The sequence below is a fragment of the Somniosus microcephalus genome, chromosome 27 (genome assembly GCF_052327205.1).
Source record: "Somniosus microcephalus isolate GS21.2 chromosome 27, FLI_Smic_1.0, whole genome shotgun sequence".
In the NCBI taxonomy this organism is placed as follows: domain Eukaryota; kingdom Metazoa; phylum Chordata; class Chondrichthyes; order Squaliformes; family Somniosidae; genus Somniosus; species Somniosus microcephalus.
This window is the reverse complement of record NC_141013.1, coordinates 24,061,178-24,082,414: the sequence shown is the minus strand read 5'-3', so window position 1 is coordinate 24,082,414 and position 21,237 is coordinate 24,061,178. Positions and strand designations below refer to the sequence as shown.

Here is a 21,237-nt window from a genome sequence, read left to right as displayed (position 1 = left end):
ATAACAACAACAGCTTGCATTTATGTAGCGCCTCTAAAGTAGTAAAACATCCCAAGGTGCTTCACAGGAGCGTAATCAGACAAAAATTGACATCGAGCTAAAGAAGGAAACATTAGGACTGGTGTCCAAACGCTTGATCAAAGAGGTTGGTTTTAGGCTGCTTCTTTGAAGTGGGGAAAGAGTTAAAATGACATCGCTGGCAGCTCACGGAATGGTGTAAGAAAGACAGTTACTGGCAGTTGATAACATGAAACTCCACATCCGTGAGGTGGAAAAAATAAACCTTCGGACAGACACCAGTTCTGCTTTTGTGAATGTGTTGTCTGGGTCACAGGGTTAACATGTTATTTTTGCTCAACAGTTTAACAGTTTAGGTTAATTAGCTATGCAGCTTGCGCATGTACACCTTAAGATATGTAATCCAATCCGTGAAGGTACACACGGGCCAAGATCCAATCAGGTTGCGAGAGCAGATCATGCACGAGGCTACCATGACTATTTGAATGTATATAAATATGTAACGCTTACTGTATCAATTTGGAGAAGTCTCCTGGTGCGCCAGTAGAGATTATCTCCCCACTGGTGTAATAAAGACCACTTGAATAACGATCTAAAACCTTGTGTCAAGTGTTGGTTTAAAATACTCCACAACATTCTTAAAAGTGGCAAAGAGATTTGGAGTGGGAATTCCAGAGCTTAGGGCCCAGACGGCTGAACGCACAGCCGCCAATGGTGGGGCAAAGGAAGTGGGGGATGGACGAGGCCAGAGTTGGAGGAATGCAGAGTGCTCAGAGGGTTGTAGGGCTGGAGGAGGTTAGAGATAGTGGGGGGGGGGTGAGGCCATGGAGGGAATCGAACATGAGGATGAGAATTTTAAATGATGTGTTCCGGGCAATGTTCTGAGTGGAGAATGGGCACAGTGACCTGAGCGCCTTCCCTACCACCAGCATCGCCGAGGGCATCAAGCTCAGCATCTGTGCCACCGGCACCATTATCTACAAAGTAGCCACCAAGTAAGCGAGGCCTCGCTCGCTTGCTCTGATGAATCTGGGTGCTAAAGAGAGGCGCAAGGTATTATGTCCGTGTATGATTGAGACACGGACAGCAGGAGTTGAACAAAACAAGTCTTTACTGAATGGAGACAAATGGGAAACTGAAACTACAGAAGATTGCTAGCGCCTTTTATACAGGGGTGGTCACTTCCAGTACTGCAGTCTGAGACCAGTTATTCCCTTAAAGGTACATACACAACAATTCCTCCCCTTTTAGATAAACAGTACATAACATTCATTTAACAACTAAATGATAACTAATTACAATCACAATTACGGTTGTTAGATACATTGGTTGAGGTTAAGCAATTATAAGTTCAGTCTTTGAGGAGGCTTCCTGATTCTGTCTGGATAACGCCTCTTTGGGGTATCAGGTTCTTCTGGCAAGATTGAGTCTGAATCAATGTCGTTGTTTGGTTCATCTGCTTCCAAGATCACCGATTCTGCGGTAGCTGCAATTGGTACGTCGGTTTCATCGCCAGGTGTATCAGATCGTGATGTGGGGTTGACGTTTTCCAGTGACTCTAGAATCTGGTCAGCATGGCGTCTTACAATGCTCTCTCCAATGTCCATGGTATACATGAGAGGTCCTTGCCGTGTACAAATCGTTCCTGGCTGCCATTTCTCTGTGCGGTAGTCCCGGGCCAAAACTGGTTGACCTATCTTAAAACTCCTGGTCGGCCTTTCATTCATATTCTGAAACTGCCTGTTCTCCACATCTCTTCTGACGTTTGGCTTAACCAAATCCAAGCGGCATCGTAGTCTTCGATTGAAGAACATCATGGCTGGTGTTTGGTTGGTGACCGCATGTGTCGCATTCCGGTAGGCAAACAAGAAGTTGTCCACCTTGTGTTGTAGGGGTATCTCTTCATTACACATTGCCTTGATAGCCTTCTTGAATGTTTGAACAAACCTCTCGGCCAATCCATTAGTGGCTGGATGATATGGGGCAGATGTGTAATGCTTAACACCATTGTTCTTTAAGAACCTCCGGAACTCTTCAGACACAAACTGTGGTCCATTGTCAGAGCAAATCTGTTCAGGCAGCCCATTTCTGGCGAATATGGTTCGTAAGACTGTGATGGTTTTTTCTGTGGTGGTTGAGGACATTTTTATTACCTCTGGCCACTTTGAATGGGCATCCACCGCAATTAAAAACATCGAATCCATAAAGGGACCAGCAAAATCAATGTGCACCCTTTGCCATGGAGATGAGGGCCACTCCCATGGATGTAGAGGAGCTTGTGGTGGGGTGTTTTGGACCTTCTGGCATCCTGTACAGCTCTTGGTCATCTCTTCGATTTCTCTATCGATTCCCGGCCACCAAACAAACGCTCTGGCTAAGTTCTTCATTTTTACCCCACCCAGATGACCCTCATGAAGCTCATTGAGCACTCTATCCGTCAACTTAGGTGGAATTACTACTCTGGACCCACACATCAAGATTCCTCTGCACACTGACAGCTGTTCTCTTCTCGGCGAGAATGCTGGCAGCAGTGGTTCGCCATGTGCTGGCCATCCCTTCACCGTTAAATCATAGACCCGTGATAGTGTCGGGTCATTCCGTGTTTCCTTTTCTATGCTTGCATTCGTCACGGGGAGACATTCGACTATGGTCGAGTGGAATATCTCCATTGGATCCACTGTAAGTTCTTCTTCCACCATCGGCAACGGTAGGCGCGACAATCCATCAGCATTCCCATGCTGCTTAGTTCCTTTGTACTCGATGTCATATTGGTGTGTCCCTAGGAAAAGGGACCACCTCTGTAGCCGTTGTGCTGTCATTATCGGCACGCCCCTACGCTCGGCCGAAGTTAACGAACGTGACGCAAAAGCTATCGGCCTCTCTAACCCATCAAGGAATTTATGTGACAGTACCGCCCCAATGCCATACGGAGACGCATCACACGCCAGTCTTATCAGCAGTGATGGGTTGTAGTGAGCCAATACTTCCCCTGAAGTGATTAAGTCCTTACTCTTCTGAAAGGCCCGCTTACAGTCATTGCTCCATTTCCATGCCACTCCCGTTCGTAATAGGGCATTCAGTGGGTGCAGAATTGTGGACAAATTCGGTAAAAACTTATGGTAGTAATTTACCAATCCGAGGAATGACCTCAGTTGCGACACATTTTCAGGCGCTGGGGCCTTAACTACCACTTCAATTTTGTCAGCGGACTTATGTAACCCCTCTTCATCAATCACGTGGCCACAATACGATATCTGTTTCTTAAAAAACTCGCACTTGGGGCGGTTGGCTCGTAGCCCATGTTCCCGTAGTCTAGTGAGCACCTGTTCTAGGTTGTTAAGGTGTTCACTGTCATCTTCACCTGTCACTAGGATGTCGTCCAAGTAACACTGAGTCCCCGGAATCCCTTGCAGGACTTGTTCCATCGCTCTTTGCCATATCGCCGGAGCTGATGCTACTCCGAATACCAGTCGATTATACTGGTAAAGACCTTTGTGAGTGTTTATCGTGAGATACTTCCTAGAGGATTCTTCAACCTCCATCTGTAAATATGCTTGTGCTAGGTCAATTTTAGTAAAACGCTTCCCTCCAGATAGCGAGGCGAAGATATCTTCTATCCTTGGAAGAGGATATTGTACTGTGTGAAGGATAGGGTTCACCGTCACCTTGAAGTCCCCACAAATGCGAACCTTCCTTGGCTCCTCAGACTTATTGTTTAATGTTCCTGTGGCTTTTGTTGTATTTCCGCAGCTCCCCTGGCTGCTGCTTCGTACGATACTGCCACGCTGAAAGCCTTATCTAGCGTCAGCTCTTTCTCTGAGAGTAACCTCTTCTGGGTTCCTTCACTCAGGAGTCCACAGACAAATTTGTCCCGTAGGGTATCGGCCAGTCCTGCTCCGAACTGGCAGTGCTTTGCTAGCTTGCGTAGTTCCGTAAGGTACTCAGCATTGCTCTCATCTTTACGCTGAGTTCTCCTGTGGAATTTAAATCTTTCTGCTATCAGCAGCGGTGCAGGGTTTAGGTGTTCCTGTAGGATAGCAACAATGTCGTTAAAACTCTTCGCCTTCAGTTTGGCCGGAGCAATCAGGTCCTGCAATGGGCCGTACGTTCTTGCGCCCATTAAATTTAGCAGTACCGATGCCTTTTTCTCATCGGCTATTTCGTTTGCCTCGCAATGTACCTCGACTCTTTCCACATACGTGGTCCAGTCCTCTATTGCATTATCAAAGGCAGTGATACAGCCAGTCTTCGGCATCTTGAAAATCTAAAATGGCGCCTCCCGCGCTTTGCCTTCTTCCCTGATTTAACAAAATGGCTCTTCCCGCGCTTTGCCTTCTTCCCCGCTGGATTAAGATGGTGCCTCCCGCGCTTGCCTTCTTCCCCGATGTTGCTAGCGCTGCTTTCCGCGGTTTCCGTTGCAACCTGCAGCCCCTCGCGGCTTCCTGCGCGTTTTATATATATATCCTTGGTTATTTTATTATTTTCCCATCGTGGAACAACCCTGTGGGACTCTTGCCTCCCTCTTCTCGGGTCTGTATGCTGCCCGGCTTCATAGCACCGGCCGCGCCCTGTGTGCTCCACCCTCGCTCTCTCTCCTCTTCCCGACAACGCTAACGGCCCCGTCGCAAGCCACCCGCTCGAGTTCTAGACCGCCGCAGCCCAGGAAGGATCAGTGTACTACCTGCCACCAGCCCGATTAGCTGAAGCACCGTCGACAGGAACCCAGCCCCGCTCTCGACAGCCTCTCCAGCAATCTTCAACTCCGCTGACTCAGGGGCGGAAGCCCACGGTCGACGCCCGTTTCTACTGCTTCTTTCTTCCTTCAGGCCTCGACCTCTGTTCACTTCGCTTCAGGAATGGATCCCAGGAGGTGGTGCAGACTGTAGGTAAGTTCGTATCTGCTCGTCGCCAATATTATGTCCGTGTATGATTGAGACACGGACAGCAGGAGTTGAACAAAACAAGTCTTTACTGAATGGAGACAAATGGGAAACTGAAACTACAGAGGATTGCTAGCGCCTTTTATACAGGGGTGGTCACTGCCGGTACTGCAGTCTGAGACCAGTTATTCCCTTAAAGGTACATACACAACACAAGGTACGGAGTATATTGAAGGCGTTAAAATGGGACGGGTTACCAGGCTGAAGGGGAGGAAGAGCTGTAGGTGGCATCATTCCCTTCAGTTTGTTTTTAACTCATTCCTTTAATTAGCATGCTCTGTTAAAAACCTTGTCCTTTCAACTTTTGTCCCTAGTGTGCCAGCCCACGTTGTGGAACGGGCACCGCCTTCCGGTTACAATGAGGATGCTGCTCTGTGCCTGGGAGTCGCTGAGGTTTGTGGGTTGGGGTTAAAGGAAAAACTCTGCCAATTTAACTGTCACCTTTGGACCTCTCCAGATCCAGAACCGGTTTGGACGCACTCTTTATTTTATAGCACTTTTAAACTGCAGGTGAAAATAAACCGTTGTCAGCTCAATTGTGCCTATGTAGCAAATTCTCACGTAGCAAAAGTTGCCAAAACTGTGGCTGTTAAGGCGGAAGGAGCTGCCAAAGCTGGGAAGGTGCTTGGAATATCTTGTGTTGTGCAGATGGTCCTCCCAGATCCTTGTTTTTTTCACTGTGCTTCTGGTCTTTTATAATAAAGCTTCTTGCTCTTTAAGAGATTACAAATTAAGATTTGCATCTGAACCTTCCCAGTTACAACCTTTATTTCTACTTTGTCTAGATTTGAAGATATTATTTGCTGATATGATAGAACGTATGCCCAAAAGTATCTTTTGGTCTGCTCTATGGATGGAGATACATTATTCTCCTGATTGATCAGGTTCCCAGAGTACCTATTTTAACAGAGATTGTAACACCTGAGACTTGGTATCTTGAAGACCAACGGACTGATCCAGGCTGCTATGGACTGTTTAGATAGACATACTCTGCAGGGGGAGTCTTGTAGTATTAAGGAGCATTCGGGTAAATTTGGATGCCCACTCCCCCTCCTCAAAAGCACAACTGGCTGAATTCAGGGTGTGGATATCGATGTTCCCCATCTTGTGCAAAGATTTATATTGGGCAGTATTAAAACAAACTTGAATGAGATGGATGCAGTAATTATATCAATTAAATGTGATTAAAATCAAGATTAACTGAGATGAATCTCAATATTAATTGTGATCATTTTGTCTAATTGCTTGATAGACCTAATTTAAAGGACTTCACCTGGGTAAGACAACAATTTAAAAAGCTTCACAGATTTGACACACAATGGCTGGACTTCTGCTCAGAGCTGCCACCATCATGGTGTTTCCAAAGCTAGATATGGAAATAGATATTTAGGTACTTTAGTGTCAGCTGTGGCTCAGTGGGCACTACTCTCTAGGTGGGAGGGGCTAGGAGTGAGCCAGGTGTGACTGGTTGCCTAATTGCAGCTGGGTGTTGGAGGAAGTATTGTGAAAAGTTGGTGGAGAGTTTTGGGGTGTTGTTTTCAGGTTTTAGGGCCTTTTTGGCCCACAAAAAACAGCCAGATGGCTGCTGAGGGGTCCGGAGTGCCGGGCCCCTCAGAGGACAATATTCCCGAGAGGAATTTTATTAGGGAAGAAACTGTGTTGGGAAGGGGAAAAAAAAGGCCCAAAGATTTGGGCCGGGACCTCAGGAGGTTTGGTAAAGAAAATACGGTGGTGGTGCAATGTGAAGATAAGAAGATTCGAGCCTGGGATATAATCCAGGTGGTTCATGAGGACTGTGAAGCTGTTTTGCCTGCCAACCAAAACCAAATGTGGGATTTGAGGTGACGGTCAGTGGCCGTGAGGCGGTGGAAAAACTGCTGCTCAGTCTGAAAGTTGGGGAGAAATTTTTGGAGGTGACTCTGCTATATTCAGAGGAGGTGGTGGTTTCATTTTTGAACTTGCCTGTGTACATCGAGGATGAAGTGCTGAGCAAAAAGTTGGAGTCGTGGGACATTAAAATCTGTTCCGAAATAAAGAGGAGGTACTATCCGGGAACACGGGTAGCAGACGGAACCCGGTATGTAAAGGTGTGGTTCCCAGAGGGGGTGAGGTCTTTGCCTTACAGTATGAAGTTCGAGACACTGGAGGGAGTACAGTACTTTCGTGTGCTGCACGATAACCAAGTAAAGGTGTGTTACTATTGTCTGGGACATGACCATCTCGTGAGAAACTGTCCTGATTTGTATTGTTACAATTGCGGTGAGTCAGGACATATCGCGTGGAGCTGCAAGGCGGAGAGCTGTGGGGTGTGTCATAAAGGCCCCGCCCGCTGTGAGTGTGTGGCAGAAGGGAGCGAAATGAGTGATGAGGAGATGGGAGAAGGAGCAGGAGAGGAGTGTGGAATGGCCAGAGGTGCGGTGCAGTCGGAGGACACAGCCGGTAAAATGAAGGAAAAAGGAGCACAGGAAGAGGCAGAGGTTGGCGAAGCGGAAATCGAGATGGAGATGGCGGAAAACATGGCGAGTGCTATGGAGGGGAACAAAGACAGCAGCGGGCAGCAAGGGTAGAGTGCAGACTCGAGCCTTAGTGCAGTTCGGCTCCCCCTGGGGAGTCTGGTGTCTGCGGGGGGAGAGGAGGCAGGAGCGGGGTGTGTGGTGGAAGTGAGTACTCCGGGGAGAGGCGGGGAGTCAGATATTTTGGTGAGCGGGAGGGGGCAGGGTGGGGAGAGGGTGCAAGAGGCAGGAGCCTTAAAGGGACAGCAGAATGGGATCGGCGCGATAGAGACGTCAGAAGGGAACAATTTAGGTGCGCCATTGTCCCATGGAATGAGGGAACAAGGTGCAAGGGTCAGAAGTAGAGACGTGGTCGAAGGGGGCGGCACAGTGGGAGAAACTGCGATAGCAGGAAGATTCTCTATGGGAGATGAAGTATCTGACGGGGAGCAGGGTTATGTATCTGACTGGGAGCAGGCACAGGGGGTTGCAGAAGAGCTTGAGTGTGAGGAATTAGAGGGGGACAGAGACATGGAAGTCGGGGATGGGGTGGCATCATGTGGAAAGGTTAGTGAGGGGCAGAAGGAGGGAGAAAGGGCAGCTCCTGGGTCCAAACTTAAGGCAAGGAAGAGGCTGAAACAGCAGGGAGGGGTCAAACAGGAAGGGAAAAAGAGCTGGAGGCTGCAGGAAAAAGCAACAGCTACCCGAAAAGTTGAGAAGGAGCATGAGAGGAGGGAAGAGCCAGAGATTAAATGATGGGGAGATTATTGGGCATACTTCCCTTTTTTGGAGCCATGATTACATTGGTCTCGATCAATGTGAACGGACTGAGGGGTGAGAAGAAATTGCAGCAGTTGTTGCAGGGTTTTAAAGGCACGGACTTGTTGTGTCTGCAAGAAACCTTTTGGGATGAGGATATTCTAGAAAGAGTTTGGAAGGGAGAGGTGTTTGCAAGTTGTGCAAACAATAACCGTAGAGGGGTGGCTGTTTTGGTGAGTCCGTCCATAGAAGAGAACGTTGCCTTGGTGGACAAGGACACTGAGGGGAGATTTTTACGGCTAAGGGTAAAATTGGAGGGATTTAATTGTGATCTTTTTAATATCTATGCACTGAACGACCATTGCAAGCGTCGCGAGTTTTTTCGGGGGTTATTCACTGAAGTGGCAGAGGTGGAAAATCCTTGTATAGTGGGGGATTTTAATGTATTTTTATCTTGGATGGACATTTCAAAGAGGATAACTCCAGAGGGATGATTATAAAAATGATGGCAAATTTAAATTTGAGAGACTTATGAAGGGACCGGAACCCCATAAAAAGGGAGTTCTCCAGAGCAGGTTGGGTGGGTGATGTTTTAAAACAGAGCCGAATAGATTTTGTGTTAATGCGGGAAGGGTTAAGTTCGGAGGTGATGGAGATTTATTATAAAAAAGTATTTTTTAGTGATCACTCGGCTTTGGTTCTTAGAATTAGGAACAGCAGAGTTAAGATCGGTTCAGGGGTGTGGATTTTAAACAATCAGTACCTGAAGGAAAGTGCTTATAAAGAAGGGATTATAAATATAATAAAGAATGCTCAGAAGGAACTTTTGTTCTTGAAAGAAAGAAGAGTTTGGTGGGACAATTTCAAATATGAGGTAAAAGTTTTTTCGGTACGTTATGGGAAAAAGAGGGCGGCAGCTAACCGGCATCGAGAAGAAAATATAAACAAAAGGTTTACGGATGTCTGTAAAGCAGTTGACAGTGGGGATAAGGGAGCTGAGACTAAGTTCCGGATGCTAAAGGAAGAGTGGGAATTATTGCAAGCTGAAAAATGTAAGGGGGCCATTCTCCGTGCAAAGGCTAGAGATGCATTGGAGGGCGAAAGATGCACTAGATATTTTCTAGAGCAAGAGAAGCTGCGACAGAGATTATCGTTAATTGAGGAGTTGAAGGTTGGGGAGAAGATCATTCATGAAAGTGAGGAGATTTTAGAGGCGGCTAGCAGCTTTTATCAAGAGCTATATACAAAAGAAGACATTTCCAATTTGGAGATGGAGAAGGTTACTGCTTTTATTGAAAAGGGTTTAAAGGAGGATGAGAGAAGCATGTGTGATAAAGAAGTAGGATTAGCGGAAATAAAAATAGCAATAAGTGGAATGACGGGGGGGAAAAGCCCAGGGTCCGATGGACTAAGTGCAGAATTTTATAAGGAATTTTTCGAGATTTTAAGTCCATTGCTCTTAGAAGTTTTTAAGGAAATTAAAATTGAGGGAAGCCTGGCCCCATCTATGAGGAGAGGTATCATAAGCTTAGCTTATATAAAAATAAAGGGGATAGACGGGATCTGAAGAATTGGAGGCCCATCACACTATTAAATGTGGATTATAAGATCTTGGCGAGGGTTATGGCAAATCGTTTGAAGGAGGTGTTACTGGAGATAGTTTGGCCCTCTCACTCCTATGGAGTCATAGGCCGGGACATCGCAGACTCTGTGGTCTCAATCCGAGATGCGATAGAGCTCATGGAAGAGAGTGGGAGGGAGGCTTATGTATTAAAGATAGATCAAGAGAAAGCCTTTGATAGGGTCTCATGAGTTTTTATTGAAGGTTTTGGAAGCATTTGGTTTCAAGGAAAATTTCATTCAGTGGATAAGGATTTTTTATTCAAACATATTTAGCTGTGTTAAATGTAATGGTTTTTTATCTAAGTATTTTCCAATACAGAGATCAGTGAGACAGGGTTGTCCCCTGTCTCCACTGCTGTACACATTGGTAGCAGAACCATTAGGTTACATGATGCGAAAGAAACAAGGTGTAGCTGGGATTGTGGTACCCAGTTCCGGGCTGGTGTCGGTGATACACCAATATGCAGATGACACAACCTTAACATTGAGAAATGGGGAGTCAGTGAGGAAAGTGGAGGAATATTCACAGAATCACAGAATCACAGAATCCCCACCGTGCAGATAGAGGCCATTTCGGCCCATCGAGCCTGCACCAACACATATCCCACCCTATCCCCGTAACCCCACGTATTTAATCCCCCTAACACTAAGGGTCAATTTATCATAGCCAATCACCCTAACCCACACATCTTTGGACTATGGGAGGAAACCGGAGCACCCGGAGAAAACCCACGCAAACACGGGGAGAATGTGCAAACTCCACACAGACAGTCGCCCGAGGCCGGATTCGAACCCGGGTCCCTGGTGCTGTGAGGCAACAGTGCTAACCACTATGCCACCGTGCTGCCCTGTAGAGCTTCAGGGGCCAGAGTGAATTATAGTAAGTCCCAATGCCTGGTTGCAGGGAGGGGTAGGGGGGAATGGTTGGGGGAATGTCCCTTTAAGGTGGTGGAGGTTTTGGAAGTTCTGGGGGTGCATATGGGGTGCAAGAAAGACAGGGAAGAAGTGGATCAATTAAATTGGGAACCGAAGGTTATGAAAATTAAAAAGATTTTGGGAAGATGGGAAAGAAGGTGGTTGAAAGTGCAAGGAAGAGCGACAGTGGTGTCTGCTCTCCTGCTATCCAAGCTATGGTACTTATTGACGGTGGAGGATATTCCTGAGTGGGCAGAAAAGTCCATCCGAGAGGCTTGTGTGAGGTTTTTATGGGAAGGGAAACCAGCCTTGGTGGCTTACAATACCATCATTGGACGGAGAAATCAGGGAGGACTCAACTTCCCAGATATTGATTTGAAGAAAAAATCCTTTAGAATCAAATGGGTGAAGAGATTTCTTCAGAAGTCAAATTCAAGTTTTTGGAAGAGTTGTTTTGAGCATTTTTTAAAACTAAGTGGGATAGGAGGGCAGGGGATATTGTATATGGAATACAATAATATGTTTTTGAAATCGATTAAGCTTCTCCCTAGGTTTTATAAGGGGGTTGTAGAGACTTGGGCTCAATTTTTTAAAAGTGTGCAGTTTATGCCCAAGGGGGCTGAGGAATTTTTAGAACAGCCCTTATTTTTGAACAGGTGGGTCAACATCGAAGGAGAGGTTTTATTTAATCAAGCTTTTATAAAAGCTGGGATTATATCGGTGAAAGATGTATTATACGAGGTGATTCCAGGTTGGTTGCTGGAAGCGATAGTGAGGGACATGGTGTGGGAGGAGGATCAGGAGGTAGAAGGAAAAACAATAGGAATCATGTATGAGAAGATTGTGAGGGCAATGCCACAGGATTGGATGGAAGAAATAAATGCGGAAATCTCCAAAGGAAGTAAAATGCGTCCTGCTTTTCCAAGCTTTGTACTGGAGAAAGGGGGAGAGTTAGTCCAATTTGACAACTGTAATACTTGCGATTTCTATGAGGTATTCAGAGAATGGAGATTCAAGACACCTGCTGGTCAGGAGTTATGGCAGAGTATATACCCACAGCTGGACTTCAACAGGATTTGGAAGGGAGTGTGGGCGAATTTTAAATGCCCAGAATGGATTGAACTGGATTTCAAATTGGCTCATAACCGGATTTTTACCATGACGGTCTTGTGCAAGATTGGACGAGTGGAGGCGGCAACTTGCCCAATGTGTGGGACACAGGATGAGACTCTGTCCCATTTACTGGTGTTATGTCCACAGTTAAATGACTTTAAGTATTATGTTCGACAGTTGTGTGAAGCTTTTTTGCTGGGTGGGGACCGGATAGCGAGAATGGGAATCCCGTGGGACTCAATTTTGAGATGGGGATTGCAGGAGAGTCTGCCAGAGTCTAGCGGAGCGGCAATTAATTTAATGTTCAGTTTGGCTAGATTCGTGATTGTGCAAAGAAGGAATGCTCTGTTTTTTAAGGGGAGGAGAATCAATCTAAAAGAGTATTTTAAATATAAGCTAAAAGACCATTATAAGGCTCTGGATGTTTTATTCAGAAAGGAATTTAAGGATAGTATTTTACAACCAATTTTTAAAGTACAATCGATTAATATATGTTACAGGTGACAAATTAAACTTCAGGTTTTGATGTTAAAATGTGGTGGCGGAATGGCTGTGCAGGGCGGTGGAATTGATTTGTATCATACAATTTAATGATCACGATGTTGTAAATGTTCTTAATGTTCAATAAAGTATAATGTTTTAAAAAGTGGGTAGCACTCTCGCCTCTGAGTCAGAAGAAGGTTGAGGGTTCAAGTCCCACTCCAGGGCCTTGGGCATATAAAGCTAGGCTGACACTCCAGTGCAGTGCTGAGGGAGTGCCGCACTGTCAGCGGTGCCATCTTTCGGATGAGACGTTAAACCGAGGCCCCGGCTGCTCGCTCAGGTGGACGTAAAAGATCCCATGACACTGTTTCGAAGAAGAGCAGTGGTGTTATCCCCGGTTTCCTGGCCAATATTTATCCCGTAATCAACATAACAAAAAAAAACAGATTATCTGGTCACTATCGCATTGCTATTTGTGGGAGCTTGCTGTGCACAAATTGGCTGCCGCGTTTCCCACATTGCAACAGTGACTCCACTTCAAAAAGTACTCACATTGTCTGTAAAGCACTTTGAGACGTCTGGTGGTCGTGAAAGGCGCTATATAAATGCAAGTCTTTCTTTTTATACTTAGCCAAGAATCTCTTTCACAGCTCATTGATTTCAATGGAGCAGAGAGTGAGCATGTAGGGTGCAGAGCTAAGTAACAAAACGTCAGGGCCAATTTTATATCTCGCTTACCCCCCCCCCACCCCAAAAATCATCCTGCCCACTGCCGCTCCCTCTGTGGAACCCTCCCCCACTATCACTTGCTCCCTACTTTAAGGTGTAACTCCCTGCTGGCTCAGTCCCACAGAGAAGCCTCCGTATTTCCTGTGACCCCAATCAGCGAACAGCCAGTGCGAAATAATGAGGCCTGATCACCGAAATCTCCCACCACCCGCCTGCCCGAGGATGGTCCGATGGCAAAAATCACCCCGTCATGTTTTTGCGTCCGGCCAAAGCAAATTGCCCCAATCAAGACAGCAGCCAGCACGTGGTTACATTTTTAAGACTTTTAACCTAGAAATAATGTCTAGCTCTCTGTGACTTAGCAGGTAAATTCCCTGTCCAGTATAGAAACATAGAAAAATAGGAGCAGGAGTAGGCCATTCGGCCCTGCTCCGCCATTCGATACGATCATGGCTGATCCTCTATCTCAATACCATATTCTTGCTCTCTCCCCATGCCCCTTGATGCCTTTTGTAATCTAGAAATCTATCCATCTCCTTCTTAAGTATATTCAGTAACTTGGTCTGGGTCGTTCAGAGCACGAATGCCGCAGGTTCAGTTGGTAGGCTGTGCTGAGTTGACTAATCTCCCTGGGGCAGCAGTAGGGGTTCCACTATTGGCCTCAGCTCTCGTTGACTGGAGAAGGAGGAGGGGGAGGCAAAAAATCATCCAGACGTCCCATTCCTGATCACTGTCCTGTGACCACTTCTGGAGAATGCGTGCAAGCATAAGTGTATATATAAAGTGAGGGCAGGATTCAACAAAGCTGTGAGGTCCTTCTTTGTCAAGAAGTTCGCCAATACTCACTGCCTAGGCTCTCAGATGAATAATGGTCATTTGGTGAGGTATTCGACTCCTGTGGAATCTTACCCGAGAATGAATCTGTGCTTTCAGGAGAGGAGAGAAGAATATGGAGATAGAATAAGTAATTTTTGTAAATTTTAAACATAGAGGGAGGACATCTTTTCCACAAATACTAAATAAGGTGATTGCAGGGAGTTCTCCTGAAACCCGCCTTCAGTATTGAGAAAGATAAGGGACTCCAGGTATTTGTACTAAAAATAGGAAACATGATTGCACAACTAAGGTGAGATCATGAAGTAAATGACACAGGGCAAAGAACATTTATATATAGCAATATGTCTTTTAACTGGAGAATCAACTTAAGGAGCTACTGGCTAGTGCCATTAACCTGCAAAGTGATGTCAGCAATGCTACCGTATGAACACTTAACATGTGCGTATTCACCATTCAAATAAACAAGTAAATGCTTCTGTTGAAAGAGTGGGGAGAAGAATTTGGGGGCTGACTGTGTTCTCGCACTGCCCGTGGGGAATGACACTCGCAGGGAGCGCGTGCGCGAGAAGTTGCCGACGCACGGCCCGTGATTGTCCATCCAAATTGGTGGAAAATCGCGAGCCGCGGGCCTACCATTTCTCACAATGCTCTGTCCAGAACAGCCAGCCCCTGCTGGGAGAGTGGGATTGGCCGTTTAATACAAACATGTTAAAAACTCACACAACATCATTGCCCGTGTAAGTGAGTCCCAGGTTATTGACTGTATGACATAGAAACATAGAAGATAGGAGCAGGAGTAGGCCATTCGGCCCCTCGAGCCTGCTCCGCCATTCAATGCGATCATGGCTGATCATCCAAATTCAGTACCCGGTCCCTGCTTTCTCCCCATATCCCTTGATCCCTTTAGCCTTAAGAAATATACCCAACTCCTTCTTGAATATATTTAATGAACTGGCCTCTACTGCCTTCTGTGGAAGAGAATTCCACAGGTTCACCACTCTCTGGGTGAAGAAATTCCTCCTCATCTCTGTCCTAAATGGCTTACCCCTTATCTTTAGACTGTGACCCCTGGTTCTGGACTCCCCGACCATCGGGAACATCCTCCCTGCATCTAGTCTGTCCAGTCCTGTCAGAATTTTATAAGTTTCAATGAGATCCCCCCTCATTCTTCTAAACTCCAGTGAGTACAAGCCCAATTGACCCAATCTCTCCTCATACGTCATTCCTGCCATCCCAGGTATCAGCCTGGTGAATCTTCGCTGCACTCCCTCCATGGCAAGAACGTCCTTCCTCAGATAAGGCGACCAAAACTGCACACAATACTCAAGATGTGGTCTCACCAAGCTCCTGTACAACTGCAGCAAGACATCCTTGTTCCTGCACTCAAACCCTCTCGCTACGAAGGCCAACATACCATTTGCCATGACAGATGACCTGCTGCAATGCTGAAGTTTCAAAAGGAAAATTGGACCGATTCCTGATTCAGCTGGGAGCACCGGGATGTGCGAGAAGAGAAGCCGCTGGAGGAGCTGTGTTGACTACGATAGGACAGGGAGTACTGGAACCGTGACTGGACGATGCCAGAGAGAAAGCTAGGCGCAACAATTGATTTAAAAAATGAAAGTGTCACTGAAGTATTTGGCAGCACTTACAAAGATAAGTAAAATGTTGGAGTAAACCTGTACTAGTGGTTTCACTAGTTGTAAGTTGAAGCACTTGAACCTGACACTCTATAAATTATTAGTGAAATCACGAATAGGGGTTTAACACTGGTCATCTGGTTTACTGAGTCTTGTTTCCATTCCCCACACCACCTGCCTAAATTCAGCGATGATATTTTACGCGACTGTTATATGCTATCCCTCCTCTCACTCTGTGACTTTTGACAGTCGATCTCTCCATCCTCCATCACTTCTCCTCTGTGGTCCTTCTCTCTGGCATCGTCCAGTCACGGTTCCAGTACTCCCTGTCCTATCGTAGTCAACACAGCGCCTCCAGCGGCTTCTCTTCTCAAACATCCCGGTGCTCCCAGCTGAATCGGGAATCGGTCCAATTTTCCTTTTGAAACTTCAGCTGAGTCATTTTTCATTGCAGCGGGTCATCTGTCATCATACAGTCAATAACCTGGGACTCACTCACACGGGCAATGATGTTGTGTGAGTTTTTAACATGTTTGTATTAAACGGCCTATCCCACTCTCCCAGCAGGGGCTGGCTGTTCTGGACAGCGCATTGTGAGAAATGGTAGGCCCACGGCTCGCGATTTTCCGCCAATTTGGATGGAGAATCACGGGCCGTGCGTCGGCAACTTCTCGCGCACGCGCTCCCTGCGAGTGTCATTCCCCACTGGCAGTGCGAGAACACAGTCAGCCCCCAAATTCTTCTCCCCACTCTTTCAACAGAAGCATTTACATGTTTATTTGAATGGTGAATACGCACATGTTAAGTGTTCATACGGTAGCATTGCTGACATCAATTTGCAGGTTAATGGCACTAGCCAGTAGCTCCTTAAGTTGATTAGCCAGTTAAAAGACATATTTCTATATATAGATGTTCTTTGCCCTGTGTCATTTATAGTTCGATTGTGAAGGACTCTGGTGCAACATTCTCTTGGTATTGCCAATGTAGATCAAGGTCTGCAGAAATTATAATACTGCAGACTTTGGACCACAGGAGCCAGACAACCTGAACTAAAGCAGGACAAAAGTGCAGTGAGTTTATTTCCCCGCACTGAGGTTCCCTGGAGACGAGCATCAGAGACAAAAGTGCAGACACCCTGCCGTTTCAGGGTCACATCCTTGTTTCCAAATCCCCCCATGGCCTCGTCCCTCCTTATCTCTGTGACTTCCTCCAGCCCTACAACCCTTCGAGATCTCTGCGCTCCTCCAATTCTGGCCTCTTGTGTATCCCCAATTTTCATTGCTCCGCCATTGGCGGCCGTGCCTTTAGCTTTCTGGGCCCTTGGCTCTGGAATTTCCTCCCTAAGTCTCTCTATCGCCTTTCTGACCTACCTCGTCCTGTCCTAATATCTCCTTAGAGGTACTTTTCATACCTTTTTATGATGTTATGATGTTTTAATAACCACATACTATGTGTTCCACTGTGCAGCAGAAACCATATTGGATTCATTTTGTAGCTGAAACTTGTATAAGTGAGGTTTTTTGAGTCTTGTGTTGTGATCAGTTATCAGACACAGAGGCTGTCATAGTACCCAAGACAATATCCTTCCCCACCCCACCACTGCTAGTTTATGGATTCGAGTCCATTTAGAACACTGAGAATGCTCAGCTTCATTCCCAGCAGTCAAAGAAGCTTTACCCACATCCTGGTTCATTGCCAGTGTGAGGACCTTCAGTCACAGAGGAAAAGGGGCATTGCTCTTAACACATTGCACCACAAAGTCCTTTGGATCCAGTGGTCCACAGTGCTTTTGTAGGTACAAAAATTTGCACTTATAAACTGCTTTTAACATGGCAAAATGCCCCAAGGCACTTCACATAGAGGAAGGTAGAATAGATGTTGAGCAGGCATTACAAAAAGAGTTAGGACAAATGACTGAGAGCAATGTTGCTTTTGACAAGGCATTTGAAGATAGGGAGAGATTTGGCCAGTGAGTGTGGATGGGGAAGGGGCTTTGATAGCTGAAGGAACTGCAACAGATAGTTTGGTTGGAGCGACACACAGTTAGGTCAGAGACAGAAAATCAGAGAACGCAAGCTAGGAGTAAGACATTTAGGGGGAAAAATTCAGTTGGTAGCGCCACCCGTTAGTGCCTTAAGAGGGCGCTAAGTGGGGCGCAAACCAACTAGCGCCCGGGCGCGGCACTGCCCATGCCTCCCGCAAAATTCAGTGGGAGGTTAGTGGTGGCGCTAACCGGTAGCGCCCTGCGGCGCTGTGCCGCTGGCGATGACGTCATTGGTGTGCGCAGCACCCCACTCGCGCCCCGGCCCTGATCTTCGGGAGCACCCCCTGATTTACCGCCGGACGCTATGTCCGACAGGGTCAGGGGGGGCGTACCTGCGGCCGGGGAGGCGCAATTTAAAGGCGAGGTGCGGGGCGGCCATTTTTGTTGCTGGCCGCCTGCCACCACCTGCCTGTGATTCCGTCCCCGGCCTCCTGAACCCCACACCCCACCCACCCCGCGGAGTGCCAGCTGCGCTCCAAGAGCCCGGCACTTCTCTTGGGTGCCGGGCGCTTTTGCCTGCACTCCCGATCCCCAGGGACCCAGCTGGGCCCCAGGTCGCACTGCACAAGGCCCCTTCCCTTTAAGAAGGGGAGGAAGGCCTGCAATACCGCGGCGCGATGTGCCGCAGCATGTGACGCTACGGCACGTAGCGCCACGATATTCACTCGCAGCGCCCCAAGAGGGAGGCGGGGCGCTTCCAGTAGCGCCCCGCTTCCCTCTTGGGGCGCAACCACTGAATTTCCGGCGCAGGGGCGCTAATTTTTCCGGGGCGCTACTTTCAGCGCCCCAGCGAAGTTAGCACCTCAATTGGGGCACTACTCAATTTTTAGCCCTTAATGTATACTTTCTGTACCTATAAAACTAAGGATGATATTTTGAGGAGCTGGACTTTTTCTACCTTTCCCTCCTACAGTCGGTATTGACCACTCCAGGTACAACACAGTCCATACATAAAGGAGTAGAAATTGATCCGTGTTGTGCCTGTGGCACTAAGGACATCTGAAATACCTCCTATCCCATATTGTGTCAAGCAATTTTTCTAGCATCCCTGGCAGCTGCCTAAAATGGGCGTTAGGCCCCTAAGATAAGTTAATGAGGGGACTAACACCTCTTTTAGGACCCCTCTTCCAAATTGGGATGCCCTCAGGTAGGTCACAGCCTAGCCAATCAGCACCCAGGCCCATCCAAACCTATGGAGAAGCTGTCCTCACATGTTGCTCACGGATTCCCCCTCGGGTTAACTTTGACCTTGGAAACTTTAGCCCTGATTCCGTCCCGGGGTGCGAATACCGGAGCCACGGTAGACTGGAAGCAGCTGCGATGGTACTGGAATGAGGCCTGGGCCATTTCAACTCCTGGTCCACAATTCCCATAGTTGGGAGGTTGGACTCTCAGTCGATCCCGGTGGGAACCACTAGGTGGCCAGCAGGCGGGAGTGGGATTTTGCGTGGTAGGATGGGGCTTCCAGGGGAACGGTCTCCCGCGCTAACGTAAGTGGTTGGGGGAGAGGGCGGGGGGGCGTTCCGGTCGAGGCAGGGGAGGCCCAAGATTTCCTTGTGGTATCACTGGCGGGTCTGGCACTGTGCGCGACTTGTATGACCCAGGGTTAAAATCACGTTGGGGTCCGAGTGGCGTCATCAGACCGCGTCTTTTACACTTTAGTGAGGTCCGTGGCTGTGGCTGGCGCCTTTCCCGACACTATGATCAGCGCTGTTGGTGACAGGCCCGAACGTATTGGGAAGGTAGCGGGAAGTGCCAGACCAGGTGGGCAGGATTAAATCTGGCTTTTTATGTTTCTCAGTTAAGTGAGTTCCAGATTAACGAGGAGGTGACGAATAGGTAGCAAAATACAAAGAGGTAAGCTAGGAGGCTGAAGGTGCCCCATCCTGGTGACGGGATTTGCTGCCAGGCAGTGTGATCTGGACGGACTCCCGAGGTCAAGAGCAACCTCTTGTTCCAGCTCTGTATCCCTGCTTCATTCCACCGCCTTTTACATAGGATTACATAGGATATACAGCACAGAAACAGGCCATTCAGCCCAACCAGTCCATGCCGGTGTTTATGCTCCACACGAGCCTCCTCCCGTCTTTCCTCATCTAAATCTATCAGCATAACCCTCTAATCCCGTCTCCCTCACATGCCTGTCTGAGCCTCCTAGCTTACCTCTTTGTCTGTTTTATACCCAGCAGCTGATGGCACCGGTGGGTGGTGCTGAAACCTCAGCCATGGCCGATGCTTAATACGGCGGGTGGCATCTCCCAGGTCTGAACAGCCTGGAGGGGATGACACGTCAGAGAGAATTCAGTAGTTACAGCACAGGAGTGAGCAGAAGAAGGGGGGAGGGGGTTAACGCTAAAGTGAGTGTGAGTGAGAGAGAGAGAGAATAAATGGAAAGCCTAAAGTGAGAAATGGAACGAGAATGAAGAAGAGAACTAATGGGTGTGTGTGGGGGCAGGGGTGGAGGGGAAAATATAATTCTCTCTCGATATAATGAATCCCCCAGGGGGTTGGTTGCAGGCTTGTGCTTAAGCTCAATGAGAAGTCAATAGTAGATGCCACTGAATCTGAGCCTCTGAATGAAATATCTTCTACGGTTAAAATTCAGTCCTGGGCTCTTCCAGACAACGACATGCTGTTTAATTGCACTGTTTGGCTAAGTTGAGCTCAAAATCCCAACTTTGGACACTTTTTTAATTAGCAGTTTTCGCCATCATTCAGGTGGAGTGTATTACTGGTGCTGACAGGGCCGGGAATAGATGAGCAGACCTCAGTCGGAGAGTCGGGATCCTTGTTCCCACGATTCAAACCAGCTCAGCTAAGCACTTACCACCTCTCCACAGTCCTGTGGGATCATTAACTTGATTTGCCAGAGATTCCATATTCATCTTGTGTGCGAGACTCTTTTACCCTCAAGGAGCTGAGTAAAATTTATATCCTGAGTGTCACTGTGTTAGAAACATGCTTTCTAGACAGTGAATGAAATCCTTGGTGTTATTTTAAATGGATAGCCAGTGTTTTAATTTTATCATTGATATTTTTGTTTGATCTCTATAATGTTGAACCGTATGTACTTTGTCTATGCTTAAAAAGATATTAAATGGATCTACAAGGACACTATTTAATGTACAGTATTCAGGGTTTTAATTGTTTTAAATTGTTTGGAATATAAATGATTTGCTGTGGTCTTTGGTCATTGCACATCCACCATAAGTTGGGGCCCACCCAAATTCCCTAGCTATGCCACTGCTAGGGGATACAGTGCACCTTGAGGCAGTGCTGTAATAATGTGTTGGGATTTAATTCCTTAGTAAAAATTAAAAGTGTACACCAGTGTCCATTTTTTTTTTACTGAAGATGTATTGACCTTCGATGATTGTGCGCCCCATCTTTTTTCCGTGCTCTTTCTCTCTCCCCCTGTGGGTTCCCCATCAAACACCTCCAGTGGCGTACAGGAGGCAAACGAGAATGGCCTGGTGGAAACATCCCACTCCAGAGACTTGAGCACATAATCCAGGCTGACACTCCAGTGCAGTGCTGAGGGAAGTGCTGCACTGTCGGAGGTGCTGTCTTTCGGATGAGACGTTAAACCGAGGCCCCGTCTGCCCTCTCAGGTGAACGTACAACATCCTATGGCACTATTTCGA

The 21,237-nt window shown here is 47.2% G+C and overlaps 1 protein-coding gene across 3 annotated transcripts in view; it reads left to right on the top strand.

Annotated features, from left to right (window-relative positions):
* The window catches only part of aqp9b (aquaporin 9b), a 105,194-nt gene that overhangs the window by 54,322 nt on the left and 29,635 nt on the right, over nucleotides 1-21,237 (top strand). The window lies entirely within an intron of this gene.